Source organism: Monodelphis domestica, chromosome 7, assembly GCF_027887165.1.
Source record: "Monodelphis domestica isolate mMonDom1 chromosome 7, mMonDom1.pri, whole genome shotgun sequence".
In the NCBI taxonomy this organism is placed as follows: Eukaryota; Metazoa; Chordata; class Mammalia; order Didelphimorphia; family Didelphidae; genus Monodelphis; species Monodelphis domestica.
The window spans coordinates 199595276-199610679 of record NC_077233.1 but is presented as its reverse complement, the minus strand read 5'-3'; the positions used below and the strand labels follow the sequence as shown (position 1 = coordinate 199610679).

Here is a 15404-nt window from a genome sequence, read left to right as displayed (position 1 = left end):
TCTGACCAAGTCAAATTATGTCTATTTTCTCTTCTGCACAGCATTCTCTAAAGTATTTGATGAAGAATGTGTCATATTGCTAGAGTCTACTAACCCATCTGAAAAAGGAAGAATTTCTGAGTATCAGGGATTAAGCTTTTGCTGAACTTGAGTCATGGACTCATCAAATTCAATTCCTTCTAATAGTCAACACTGTCTACTTGACTGATAGAGAGCAGATGTATAAAACTTAACTGGGTTAATGAAATACTCTTCAGGCAACTTGCACATGGTAGTGTATGATTATAGATGATCATTTTGGGTAAGGGAAGTGAGGAGGATCACCTGTTGAATGAAGTACTTTTTTGTGTTTGTCATGGACTCCTTAGGCAGTTTGGTGAAATCTTATGGACCGTTTTTTAGAAATTTTTAAACTCATAAATTAAAATATACAAGATTACAAAGGAAACCAATTATATTGAAATAGGGTTACAAAAACATTTTTTTAAGATCATGAACTTCGGAATAAGAACCCTTATTTTAAGGAAAAAGGAGGCATCTGAATCAGGATTCAATTGAAACTGAAAGTCTGGTTGGGTTAAGAACCTGCATTTCTCCAAAGCACCAAGATCCAAGGGACTTAGATGAGTAAGAAACCAAGTATAGTAGGCATCAGGAATTGAGACAAAGAGATTAGTACCAGATTAAGAGGCAAGATACAACAGGTTCTGGTGATCTGGCTTTACCAGCTTCTGAATGCCTTTATCCTTTTGTGGAAACCCACTTGTGTTCCCCATTCTCACATTAAGTAATAGTTAGAGTTCAGATCCTTATACTCTCTTCTGACTTGGTTGCAAGTAGGTAGGACCTTTCCCTAGGGAAAAGGTGTCGTGACTGGGCACACACACAGAAAAAAAAATAGAGAAGGAACTTGAGAATTTTCCAGACTACCACAGGCACATGATATTATTGACCTGGAGTCCTACCCAGGTCCGTATCTTATTCTCAAACAAGTGTTTCCTTTGCAATCTGTGAAATTGGAATCTGTTATCCTAAAAACTAAGATTCCCAGTAAAACTACAGGAGCCCACTTGCTTCCTATCATTATCTGCTGATGTAGACAGGAGATAAATTGGGTGGATTTCTCTGTCAAGCCTTCTTTCCTTTCTGTTGGCAGTTTTGGTGGAGCAGGCACAAAACTTAGTCATGTGGTTCTATTTTGTCAGATAATAAACTTTATAAAAATAATACTTGAAGTATTTGATATTAATTTAATTCTTACAAGTCATTGCAGAAGTGAGGGTGCTAATTTCAAAATTATAGAACCAATATCACTATTGATAGCATCTTGTAACTTAAATATGTTGGCTAATCACTACCTGGGGAAAACAGCCAAGATCTTTGTAGTAAAACTGCATCTCTTCTATCCTGTTCTCACATATTGTCTGCATCGTTTTCCTTGTTGTTCTAACAGTAATCCCAAGTGGGGTTTGTTGTTATTCAGTTATGTCCAATTCTTTCTGACTTCATTTGGGGTTTTATTGGCAAAGATAATGGAATAGGTTACCATTTCCCTCTCCAGATAATTTTGCATATGAAGAAACTGAGGCAAACAGAGTTTCATGACTTTTCCAGGGTCACATAGCTAATAAGTGTCTCAGGTCAGATTTGAACTCAGGAAGATGAGTCTGACTCCAGGTCTGACACTATCCAATACACCACAGTTCCAAATGATACATCAGTGAACTGGAAATGAAATAAGCCCTGTGGGAGTTCATAGGAGGGAGTGACCTCCATGGAATAACAATATTGGGAGAAACTTTACAGAGAGAGAAGGACTTGCTTCAAGCCTTTAAGGGAAAGTAGGACATCAGTAAATAAGAGCGGGCAGGTCATGCAGATGAGGGGAAGACTCAAGCACAGTATTCTGGAGAGAGATGAATAGCCCAGTTTGGCTGGAGTGGCGAGTCAATGAAAGACAAGAAAGACAAGGTTGGTGGAGTAGCAAGAGACCCGATTGTGAAGACCCCTGAAAGCCAGTTTAAGTGATTCACTTTATGGTAGCCCTCTTTCCCTAGAAGTAGTTGACTCTTTTCAGAGGGTGTTATTTATATTCTTAGAAGGTTCTTCTTTGAAAATAGAAATAGGAAGTCTCAAGACATAGTCTCAGACATATCCAAGATTGTTTTTAAGCAAGCTAGAACTTCATAAGAGCCAACTGGTAAATTTTCAATCTGAACATTTGTACCTTGGAAACTGGCAAACTATAAATCAGGGCATGGTTTTATTTTTTATTGCCTAGACTTAAAAGAGTGATGGAGGAAAAAGTTAATAATGCAAATTACGTGTAAAAATATATTGTGTACACATTAAAATCTTTTTTTTTTTTGGAGAGTAGGTTGCTAAACATTTGCCAGGATACTCGTGGTCACAATCTGAATGAGCTAGGTCTGGGGCAAGTTCTCATCAGTGATCTGATCAGTCCAATTTACCAACTCATTCCATATAAACACATTCAGCTACCCACGAAAGGCTCTTCTCCCAGAAGTTCGTAGTCCCTGCCTTCTCAAAACAGAAGGCTATGCCATGTTTGCCTTGCCTCAGGAGACACACAAAGTGTGTCTACACCAAAGGGTCTGTCGAGGAAGGAATTCCAGACACCATCATGGCTTAACTCTGTCTCTCTCCAAACTCTAGCATAAACATTCTAGCTTTAGAATGGTCCTAACATGACAAACACTTTCCTATACTGATTTCATTTTTCAGGAGTGGCTGCTGGGTGCCAGCTGCTCAGCTGCTATGCTTTGATGTCCCCATTGCCTCTCAGTTGGGATGTCTGGGCTCCCCCGATAACTGCTGATTTGTAGGTGCGGCTTCAGTAGAGCCGGTAAAGAAAGATCTGTTTACACCCTGTTGGGTCAGGACGTCTGGACAGGGAAGCTGTCAGCAGGACTAATCCTAGACTGCTGACACTGATGAGAGGATTTAAGGTTGGGAGGGATTTAGGCCAAACTCCTCATCTTACAGATGAGAAAACTGAGTCCCAGGCAGTTGGCTTGACCAATGTCCCACATTATACACAGTAATGAGATAGCTTGGAAATGACAGATCTTATTTCTATTTATTTCTTTCCTCTTGGAAATTAGAGATCTAGGCTGCCAGCTTTTACATGTAGGGAAGTTTAGGCAAAAATATAATGTGATTTCAGAAGCATCTCGAATAGAATGGGATGATAAGCAATGTCATTTTATAAAGACAAAGGGATTCCCAACCAACATAGCTTCTTTTTAAGAGAAGATAGATGAATAGATTAATGGATTAATAGATAACTTATACATAATATAATTAATAGATTAATGATACTGCATTACACAAAGTCTAAGATAGGAGATAGAAATGTGTCATGGGGCAATCATCTTCAAACCTTTTGATCACATACCTTGTCTCATTAAAAACAGAATGTTATCCTATCTCCAGTGTTTGTTTATTTACTTACTTATAAGTTATAAATACTATAGTTTATTAATAGCTACATATATTATAAAATCCACACAGAAAAAAAATTTTAGAAAGATTCAGATAAAATAAAATGATCTTGAGGCAATAAGGAACAACTGGAATTTACTGAGTAGGGGAAAGACATATTAATACCTGCATTTTAAGAAAATCTTGTTTTAGGGCAGCTAGGTGGCTCAATGAGAGAGAATTAGGCCTGGAGATGGGAGGTACTGGGTTCAAATCATTCAAATTTGATTGGTTCAAATCACTGTGGATATTAGCTAGTGCAGTGTTACCCTGGGCAAATCACTTAACCCCAGCTGCCTAACCCTTACCACTCTTCTACCTTGGAACTGATACTTAGTATTGATTCTAAGACAAAAGGTAAGGATTTAAAAAAATCAGTTTGGCAGTTGTATGGAGGATGGTTTGGAGACAGGAGACGCTTATGGCAGTGATAGTAATTAGGAAACTATTGCAACTGTGGTGGTAGTTTTGTAAGTAGTGAGAAGGGCACAGGCAAGATGTGGAGGTAAAAATGGTAAGATTTGGCAACTGAATGACCAGAAAGATGTGGCCTTTAGCAGTAGTGGTGAAGTCTGGAAGAGAGGTGGTTTTTAGCTTCATTTTATTTTTTCCAATTATATGTAATAATAAATTTCCACCAAGTTTTCCTAAGTTATATGATCAAACTTATCTCCCTTCCTCCTTTCCATTTTCCCTCCCTGTGCAGGCAGGTGATTTGATCTGGGTTATACATGCATTCTCATGTAAAATATATTTTCCATACTGTTCATTTTTTAAGTGAGTAATCTTATAAAACCAAAACCCTAAAACATAAATTCAAATAAACATGTGAAAAGTCATATGCTTTCATCTGCATTCTGAACCCAACTGTTCTTTCTAGGGAGGTGGGTAGCGTTCTTTGTCCTAAGTCCCACAGAATTGTCCTGGATCATTGTATTGCTAAGCCTATCACATTTGATTGTTCCAAAATATTGCTGTTACTGTGTCCAATGTTTTCCTTATTTCCCTCTGTATCAGTGAGAGGTAGTTTTTAGAGGAGAAATAAAGAAACAAAATCTATAATCTGTCACAGTCCATCTATGTCTGTCCCACTCAAAAGGAAAATGAGAAAACAGAGCTCTTACTAGCCACAGGACTTGAAGGGGATCTTTTATTAATTGAAAAATTTTAAATATTTAATTAATTGATAATTGCACGAGGGTGATCATTTAGAGTCTACATCCCCAGTCATATCCTCATCAACCCATGTGAACAGGCAGTTGTTTTTCTTCTGGGTTTCTACTCCCACAGTTCTTCTTCTGGATGTGGATAGTGTTCTTTCTCAGAATTGTCCTGGATCATTGCATTGCTGCTAGTAGAGAAGTCCATTATGTTAGATTATGCCACAGTGTATCAGTCTCTGTGTACAATGTTCTCCTGGCTCTGCTCCTCTCACTCTGCATCAATTCCTGGAGGTCATTCCAATTCACATGGAATTCCTCCACTTTATTATTCCTTTTAGCACAATAGTATACCATCACCAACATATACCACAATTTGTTCAGCCATTCCTCAACTGAAGGGCATCCCCTCATTTTCCAATTTTTTTGTCACTACAAAGCATGGTTATAAATATTGAAGGGCATCTCTTATAACTAAAAGGTGATCTGCTAAAGACTTCGTTGCTATGGTGACTGGGGAAGAGGGTTAGGATTTTATAACCTTTAAACTCTAGAGTTTTGTTTTCATAATCTTTAATTAGCAAAGTGCTTTTTAATTGGATTTTATGATTTGTGAATAATTTAGTTTTAATATTCAACCCATTGTAAAATTATTACTACCAAAATCCATGGCATTATCAAATAGTAATAATTATGATTTTTTTATTTTTATTTATTTTATTATTTACTTTTATTTATTTTTATGGTTATTATTTATGATATCAGTGGAAATGACACTAAAATTAATGCATCATCATCTGCTTTGCTACTGTACCCTAAAGATCATGAGAACTTTCTATCTATTTTATCTATTATTTATTTTTATGTATTATCTCCCCCATTAGAATGTGAATTCCTTGAGACTAGATGGGAAGGTCTTTTCTATTCATATTCACATTCTGCATTTAGCATGGTGTGTTTTGTACATAGTAAGCAGTTCATAAATGCTTTGGCATTCATTTGCAATAAGAATCTGGCACCTAATGAAGAAAGCCTCAGGTGGCATTTTTTTAGTTAGAGGAGAGTGGGAAGCTTGCTTCCTACAGAGTCATCATCCTAAAAATGGAAGTACTTTGTTGTTGTTTTTTTAATAAAGATACATATTTTTACTAATTATATGTATTACAAATTTCCACATAAGTTTTCTAAAGTTATATGATCCAAATTGTTTCCCTCCCTCTTTTCCTTCATATATTATCATGCAAAACATATAAAATAGAGGTACTTGGGCAAGCTTATGGAGTATGGATAGAAATTCTGTAACGAGTTCTAGTCATTTAATTATGACTCTTGGATTGGGCACAGAGTCATTAAAGACACACACACTCACACACACACACACACACACACACACACACACACACACACACACCAGTTACACCTTATCCAACCAGTTACCATTTCTACCTATACAAAACTTCCTGCATGCTTTACATTTCTTTGTTCCTCTGGTCACCCCTTGTTGCCTCCATGTTCTTGTTACAGACAAAAGAGTGGTTGCCATAAACTGTTACAGACAAAAGAGTGGTTACCATAAACTGTGACCGTGAAAATATGGTTTCAAGACTGTGAATTGCCCAAACTGTAAAGATAATTTTTAGTGTCTTGATTTAAATTAAAAATAAGTGGTCGCCATGGGAAAAATTCCCAAATATGAAATACCCAAGTCAGCTGGGTTTCATGGAGATTTCAATTAAGACAAATAAAGGAATTAAAGAAAAGGAGAGAGACAGAGTAAGAGGAAATAATAGGAAGGCTAGGGCCTAGGCCAATGGCCTAGGCCTTTCTTTTAAGAGAGAAAACTAAGTCCATCTTAATCACTCACCACAAGATTGTCCCAAGCAACTCCAGTGTTCAGAGAGACCCTCCAGTTTAGCCACCAATTGACCCCAATTTAGCTTCCTAAGCTGAACTATTCTCAACTCCCTTGAACTGGTTCAGACAGCTCCTTTTAAAGAGAATTTTCTCCTATATCACCTCCCCTAAGTTTTCACATCTACCAATCACAGTAGATGTTTTCCAAAGGACTGACCATTCTTAATTCACATCTTATCACCTTCTCTGGGTAGACTAAAACTTAGCAAAGAGGTATTTCACACCTCTTTGCTAAGGTTGTCCCTTGCAAGTTGCCTGACCTTTTAGTGATTAATTTGACCTTCATAGGTACTTAGCACCCTTTTGTATTAGATCTAAAAATAGACCTAGCTTAAGGGCTTGGCCTCACTATAAGTATGAGTTAAGTACCTTCATTGTTCACTAAGGAGTTTTACAACTTTATCTTCCCCTAAAGTATGCCTAAGTATGGGTGAAGTAATTTTAAAGTTCCCAATACATTCCTGATCAAGTACCTTCATTGTTTAAAATGGGGAATAGCCTTAACCAAATGTTCTAAGATAGAGTTTGAGACAGTTTAAGATTCACACTCTTCACCTTTATTTGATGGTTCTTGCTCAGAGCCATGTTGAAATACAGCTACGTTTTAAACTTACTTTTCTAAGTGGTATAAGGGAGGAAATGTATGTACTTTGTTCTTGCCATAGAAGTAAACAGAGCTTTGTAAAAGCTAATCAATTTGAACTGGATATGGAACTAAGTTGCTAGTCCCAGACCCTCAACAAAGGATGTAACATGACTGGTGGGGGCTTAAGTTTAATAGAAAACAAATACCCTGGAGTTGCTGGGTGGCTCAGTTGTATGGAGAGCCAGGCATAGAGGTGGGAGTCCTGAATTAAAATCTGACCTTAGACCCTTCCTAGATGTGTGACCCTGGGCCAGTCACTTAACCCACTCTTCTGCCTTGGAACCAATACACAGTACTGATTTTAAGCCAGAAGGTGAGGGTTTAAAAAAAAAAGAAAACAAACACCCTAATTCCTCAGGGTACCCCACTGGAACCCTGAGGGCAATGTAGTAGGCTTGGCTCTGAGAGAGAGACTTAGTGTGTACATTATATACTTATTCATTCATATTATGTCTACGATATTTCTCTGACCAATCAATTTCTTCAAAAGAATTAATTCCAAAAAAACTCAGAATAATTACTTGGGGAGAGGAATAAACTCTACTATTTCAAGATGAAGAAGAAGTAAATATGGATGGATAGAAATTACAGAAGATGACTTGTGGTTGTATTCCAAATGAATTATAACCTCAACACGAGTAAAGATAAGCAGTATAGTTTGAAAAGGAGATATGATACAATAAGTGAAACTAATAATTATTAGTCTGGGAATCATTAGGAAATTGACTCATTGGAATAAAAGTGTGACAAATTTTAGCAAAATATTTTGTATGGTTCTGGAAACAATGACTAAAGAGGGATTTTTTTTCTATCTTGGAGGTTTCAGAAGCATGGTACAATACTCTAACAGCAAGATCCAACCCAAGGAAATGTAGAAATAACTGAGATCCTTCTTCAGGGAAGAGAATCTGAGAGGTCATCAAACCATTTTGCTGCATATTAAAAATGCTTCTACAAAAGATGGTGGTGATGTTCTTTATCTCTACTGAGGCCAGAACAAGAGGGGATGATGACAAATTTCCTGCCAGTAAGTCTGGCTAAACACTGGAATAGAATACTAAAAGAGGTCACAGATTCTTCTGAAAAACATTTTTTGAACAAAATAGATTTTTGTGTCTGGGATGGTATAAGCTTGCCTGGTTTGAAGATGGGAGGAGGGGGCTGAATCAGCTCATAAGAGCTTTCTCATAAGAGCCTTTAAGATCTGTGACTCACATTTGAATACACAACATTCTTTTGAGCACAGCTGTAGTTAAGAAGTTATTTGATCCAATCCATATTTATTTTGCTATCATAAGTAGTAAATCAAGTGAGTTTGTTTTGTTTTGTTCTTTATATTTGTGGATGCTTCATACTATATTGAAAGTGGGGTTCACAGAGAAGGATGATCATTTTGCACCCAGTGGAAAGAAAAGATTGAATAGGTAGAGGAGGAAGGAAATAGATGGATTATTACTTTGGATGCAAAATGGAGGGAGAAGATACAAGAATGGGGTGAGAAGTTTGGGAGGAGCTTTCTAAAATCCAGAATCATCTCATTAGACAAAAAAAGAAGTAATGACAGCCTCTATTCTATTATATCCTGGTGACATGATATAGGTACACCCAAATGTGAGTCCTTCCTGGAGGTGAGTTGGCAAAAATCACTGGTTGGTAAATTTTGACCCATAAGTGACCTTATTGATCACCTGATAAATTTCTTTATTTTATAGAAGATAAAACTGATTCTCAGAGAGGTTAACAGATTTTCCCAAGGTTACACAGGTATTGAGTTGTGTACAGAGCTGAGATTTGAACTTCAGTCCTCCAATTACAAAACCAATATCCTTTCCATTAGAACACGTCCTTTCAGTGAAAGTGACTCAGTACCACATCCACTTCTTTCTTTTCTCTTGTTACTTTCTGTTGTTCATTCTGTATTTGGAAGAGAACCAGTGATATCAAGGGTGATGTCCTGACTTGGCTTGAATTGGATTTAAGTAAGGTAGAGTTGCTCAAAGTCATCAGCCTCACTCTTTCTTCAAGTGCCATCAAACTCCAGTGGCAAAACCAAAGTCAAGAGGACTGGCAATGGACCGGGATGCAGCAGATAGCCTCAGTGTCTTCATGTCTGACCAAGCTCTAAACATTACACAATGCTTCTTCAGCTGCCTTCATGGCCATTGGAACAAACCATTGTTATTTTCTCATTCTGACATGGGACTTCTTCACCTAGTTGTTGTAGTAGGTAGACATCCCACTAGCCAATGGGTTTGAGGGCTCTCAGTTATCCTTAGCCTTGGTTAGTCCCTCTGCTCAGGCTGTGGCTGTTGCCACCAGCTTCTTGGAGCCACAGGTGGTCACTGTATGATTGAAAATCTGTTACCCTAAAAAAGAACAACATATCCCAAGAGCCCACTTACTTCCTGTCATTACATACTTCCTGTAGAGAGAGGATAAAGGGCATGGGCTTTGGAGGCTTGCTCTCTCTGATATAGAGTCCGCATTGATGGTGGTGAGTAGCGTTGACTAAAAAAAAAAAAAGGCTAACCATCCATGGGCACGTGGTCTTTATTTTGTATCTTCTTTATTCCTTGATTTCTAATGATCATTAATAAATCTCCTAAAATATTATTATTACGATTTAATTTTAACTTTTACATGAGCAGCCCTGAAAAGTGTTGGGGGTGCAGCCTCAACAAGGCACGTGTGGTCTACTGACCTAGAAGGGAAGCGAGAGGACTGGAAAAAATGATGGGGGAAATCTCAAGGTAGAAATTGTAGGCACATAGAGAAAGGACACACACACACACACAGAATTGTGAAATCAGTCAAAGGGCAAACTGATTCAAAGAAGTCAGTGGTCCAGAGGGTTTATTTAAGTGTAAATGAATCAAAGAGAGCTCAGTCAATCTGCAAAACAAAAGAATACAACAAATGTTTTAAGCATTGATTTACAAGTTCCTTCTCAAAAAAGCAACTAGTCAGGTGACAAAAGAAGATGATTGAAAATGCACTTAGACTTCAGCAAGAACTATCTCTGATTTTTATCAAGTATCTCAGGATTTCCTTTCTACTTAATCAGATAATAGAATCAAGCTTTTGTGATCTCTAGGCACTTTACAGTCTGCCTGTCTCCCTTTCCCTGAAATGAAGTCCAAAGCTCTGGGCCATCTCTCAAAGGTCACGGGAAGTTCACCTCCATAACCAGATAATTTCCGTCCCAAACCAACTTCTCATTCAGTGTAAATCAATCCTGTGAATTATTAATTATATAGATATTAGACTGACCCAAGAACTCCTTGCTCACTGGAATCAGCTTTTGAATGCGTATTTATAACTCCCATGTCTCCTTATGTCTGAACTCCTTCAAAAAGGGCTTGGCAAGTACTCACATCAGAGGTGCTAGTTCTCCCTGAACCTTTGTACACTTGTCACGTACTCCCTACCCAAAACCTTTACTCCTATCAGATGCTGCTCCAGAAACAATAATAAACTCTAACATTCATATAGTGCTTTAAGGTTGGCTTTACATACATTATTTCATTTTATCTCATAAAAATGTTGTCTGATATTCATAGAATTATTGTTTCCATTTTGCAGATGAGAACACTGAGCTTGACATTCACCCAGTATCCTACTTCATACTCAAGTTTTTCTGGGCTTTTCAATGCACCAAACAGTATAACCCATTGGAAAACAGCAAAAAAGGTTTTAGGTTTTATTCCAAATCTTCAAGACTATGCTCCTAAGAAAATTACTTTAATCCAAATCTCAATTTTTTCCTCTAGAAAAAAGGAAATATGACCATTAGTTATCTGACAATCATATTCATTAGATTATTGGTTTACAGGTTTATAAACTTTGGAGTACTTTAGGCCCCTTGGAGATTAATTTTAAAATAAGTTCATAATATTTAGAAGCATTGTTTGTTTTTTGAAATAGAAAAAACCCATATTCTTTACATCATATTTTAGCTCACAGAAAGGGCCTTTAAACTTGGTCAGAATTACTCATCACAGCATCATCTGGTGGCTACAAAGAATTACTGCAATGAGCCTTTTCAGAAGCTCCTTTTTAGCCAACTATTTCCTTAGGTTAGTCAACAAATGTTCATGAAGTGTCAACTGTGTGCCAGGCACTGTGCTAATGGCTGAGGATACAAAGAGTTCTTACTCTCAAGGAGCTCACAGTATGAAAGAGGAAAGTTTGCAAACAACTATGTAAGAAGAAAATATAGATAGGGTAAACTGGAGAAAATCTGAGGGGAGGCACAAGAATTAAGATTTAGGAAAGGCTTCTTCTAGAAGGTGAGATTTTAGCTGGGCCTGGAAGAAAGCCAAGGTCAGGAGGTAGAAATGATGAGGCATAAGCATCTCGGGTGCGGGGAAAGGCCAGTGAAAATGCTTTTTGGGAACTGGGGTATCTTGTTTTCCAGATTTTGGGCAGGGGGTTGGAGGGATGGGGCTCAGGGCAGGGGTAGAGGGCTGTTTAGTTATGAGAAGACTGGAAAGGCAGGTAAGGGCCAGGTTACGAAGAGCTTTGAACACCAAACAGAGAATTTTATATTTTATTCTATAGGTAATAAAGAACTATTGGATTTTATTGAATGGAGGTGAGGGTCAGGGGAGGTGTATGTTTGATATGGTCAGAGCTTTGGTTTGTTTGTTTGTTTATTTGTTTGAAACTCTTACCACCTTCCATATTGGAATCAATACTGTGTATCGGTTCCAAGGCAGAAGAGTGGTAAGGGCTAGGCAATGGGGGTCAAGTGACTTGCCCAGGGTCACACAGCTGAGAAGTGTCTGAGGTCAGATTTGAACCCAGGATCTCCTGTCTCTAGGCCTGACTCTCCATACAACCGAGCCACCCAGCAGCTCCAGGGCATTTGTTTTCTATTAAACTTAAGCCCAGTCATGTCACATCCTTTGTTGAGGGTCTGGGACTAGCAATTTAGTTACATATCCACTTAAAATTGATTAGCTTTTACAAAGCTCTGTTTACTTCTATGACAAGAACAAAGTACATACATTTCCTCCCTTATACCACTTAGAAAAGTAAGTTTAAAACATAGCTCTGTTTCAACATGGCTCTCAATCCACTGAGCTACCCAGCTGCCCCCATGCTCAGAGCTTTGGGAAGATTACAGAGGGCCACAAACCTATGTGAAAGTTGGCATGAGAAATTGTTAAGTGTGTTTTTTATTAGCATTTTAAAAATATGTGAATTTGAGAAATATTCCAATAGGTCTATTATAGCCCACTGTTTGAAGTGTAAATTTTATTGGTATTTAACCTAAGATCTCAGAAGACTGCTTCACATATGGTGCAGTGAAAATTCTAACATGGCCATGAATTAGTCATCTGACATTCTCCCTTCTGCTTAAAATCATTAGGTTTAATAATATATTCTGAAGCATATCGCTGGAAGGAACAGCTTTGCTCTTAATATTTAAGGCACATCAGGAATATGAAGAAACATTAAAATAAAAACTTGGCCAGAGTCAGGGAACTGAAGAAATTATTTTCAGATAAGATTCTTTAGGCAAAAAAAATAAGCGCCAATCATTATTGTCTATGGAACCAATCCAGGAGACAGATTCATACCTGTGTCACTCGAGGGGTTGTACCACCTGTCCTCCCATCCCCACCTTATCAGTGGTTACTGTTATCACAAGCATCCTGCTTTTGTTGCCAGCATTTAATGCCATCCTATTGCTTCCCTCTTTGTAGTAGTAGTCTCTCGGTAACCGAGGATGACGATTGTCTTTATGCGTTTTCATCTATGATAGATGAGTGCGCACAAAGACACTTGTGCATGAAGATTTAAGTGGAAAAGTCGATGCACAGAGACAGTCTTACTCTCTCGGCGTTGGAAGCCTGGGTCCAGTGGCACGAAAAGTCGTTACACCTGGAGACTTCCTCAGCTGCATTGGATGGCCGTGTTGACCTTTGTGCTCCAACACGCCCTAAGCACTCCACAGTGCTTTGCTGTGTTGCCATCTCAGCCGTTGAACCTTCTTGTTGGTTTCTTCCACCTGTCCGCTGAAGCAGTCTTCTCATGCTGGGTGAGCAAAGCCCTGGTTCATCAGGGGTCGACGACCCGATGGCTACCCTCACAAGGTTTAGCCGGCCTGTCAAAGCTGTTGCCCAGGGTGTGGCCGCTGCCACATGCTAGCAGCTACTGGGAGCCACAAGTGAGAGCTGGGTGTCAGATGAGGGTCAGAGGCTGGAGAGGTGCCCTAGAAGGGCACAACAAGCCCTCCATACCAAAGATATTACTCCTCCCTGAGCACCCCATTCCCTCTTTGTAGTAAGTCATTAACAGTACACTGTCATGCAAAATCACTATGATACAGATGTTGAGTTATTACTCCACACAACCAGGAAATTACAGATACAAAATGGAAAAAGTCATGTTTTCCTAGCTTGCTCTTATGTCCTTTAAATCCTCTCCCTGGCTTCTTGAAAAGTCTGGAATTCTCTCTCTCTCTGTCTGTCTCTGTCACTTTCTTTGTCTCTCTGTCTTTTCTCTATCTCTATCTCTGTCTCTCTTTCTTGGCATGTAAGGCATTTGGTGGATAGAGCACTGGGGTAAGAATCATACTTCAGAGACTTACTAGTTGTGTGACCATGAACAAGTCACTTAAAATCTCAGCACCTCAGTTTCCTTATTTGTAACACAAAGGGTTGGGATCTAGGGACCTTTAAGGCCCCTTCCAACTTACAATCTTGCTCCTACCCTATTGTCAGTTTGATTTTGATAATCACTTCTTAATCCTGACCATTGCTTCCTAAGAAGATTACTATCAGAATCATTTGGCTGTTTCTTTGGTGGACCTTCTGTCTTTCCCATTCCAGTCTGTTCTGTATTCTAAGTATGAACTCCACCTATCCTTTTCTTGGCTTTGGCACTCTGAGAACAGCCTGACTCTTGGATTCTTCATATGAAAGGATACTATCCTCTCAAGCAGATTGCCCTCTCAGTCATCCTTCTTCTCTGTGATCTTCAGCTATCTATGGGTTCCTTGTCTATTCCCTTTAAACATGTCCAAATCTCTCCTACCTTAAACAAAATTCACTGATCCTCATCATTCTTTTAAGCTTTACATATTTTAATTCTTTATTTCTGTTCCTTTTCTCAAACTTTGAAAAAGCTTTCTATACTCACCCTCTTCACTTCTTTCCCCAGTTTTTCAATTTGACTTCTGATTTCATCACCCAACTGAAATTGCTCCCTCCAAAAACATAAGTGATCTCTACATTGCCAAATATGATAGTCTTTTCAGTTCTCATTTGGCTGAACTGTCTTTTGAATATGACAGTGCTGAACACCCTTTTCCTCCTGGATATTCTCTGATCTCTGGATTTTTGTGACATTACTCTCTTGATTCTAAGTTTCCATTGCTGGCTCATCATCCTAATTATTTTTGTGTGCCTAAAGGCCCTATCTTGGGCTCCTTTTCTTCATCCTTTATCCTTTCTCTCTTTCTAATCTCATCAACTGCCTAGAGTTTAATGACCAATTCTAAATAAATACTTCTTACCTCCACATATTTAACTCCAGTCAGTTATCCACTTCACATTTGAATCACCATATGCCTGTTGAACATTTCAAAATGAATATCCCAGAGACATATCAAACTCAACAAGTTCAAAACAGAGCTCATTCTCTTTCCCTCTGTAAGTCTTCTCCCAAACTCCCATATCTCTGTGAAAGATATTATTCTGCCAGTTTTCAAAATTCTTAATATTAGTGCTATTCTTAGTTCCTCATCCTCCCTCCCTCTACATATTTAATTGGTTGCCAAACCTTGCTGTTTCTTTCTCCAAACCCTTTCTTGTCCAAAACCTTTTCTCTGCTCCCACAGCTACCACATTGGTTCAGGTTTTCATCACCTCTTGCCTAGACTACCACAATTGGCCTTTTGCTGCCTCAAGCGTCTTCCTGGTCAAATTCATTCTCCACAATTTTTCCTTAAATGCGGATCTCACTGTTTCACTGCTTGCAAAAAAAAATTTTAATGGCTCTTTATAACTTGTAAGGTAAAAAACAAAAAACCCCAAACCAAAAACTCTTCCAATTTTTTAAAAAAAGGATTAAGTGATTTACCTAGGGACAAATAGTTAGGAAGAATCTGAGGTCAAATTTGAATACAGTTCTTCCCAATTCCAGGCTTGGTGCTCTATCCACTGTGTCCT

At 38.3% G+C, this 15404-nt stretch overlaps 1 long non-coding RNA gene across 2 annotated transcripts in view; it reads right to left on the bottom strand.

Annotated features, from left to right (window-relative positions):
* Positions 1-15404, bottom strand: part of LOC103098643 (uncharacterized) — a 28138-nt gene that overhangs the window by 3729 nt on the left and 9005 nt on the right. The window contains exon 3 of one of the 2 annotated variants that reach the window (XR_008913661.1): positions 961-10116. The exons of the other annotated variant lie outside the window; for it this stretch is intronic. This is a non-coding gene — a long non-coding RNA (uncharacterized LOC103098643). Of the gene's footprint in view, positions 1-960; positions 10117-15404 lie in introns of those variants that run through there. 2 annotated transcript variants of the gene reach the window in all.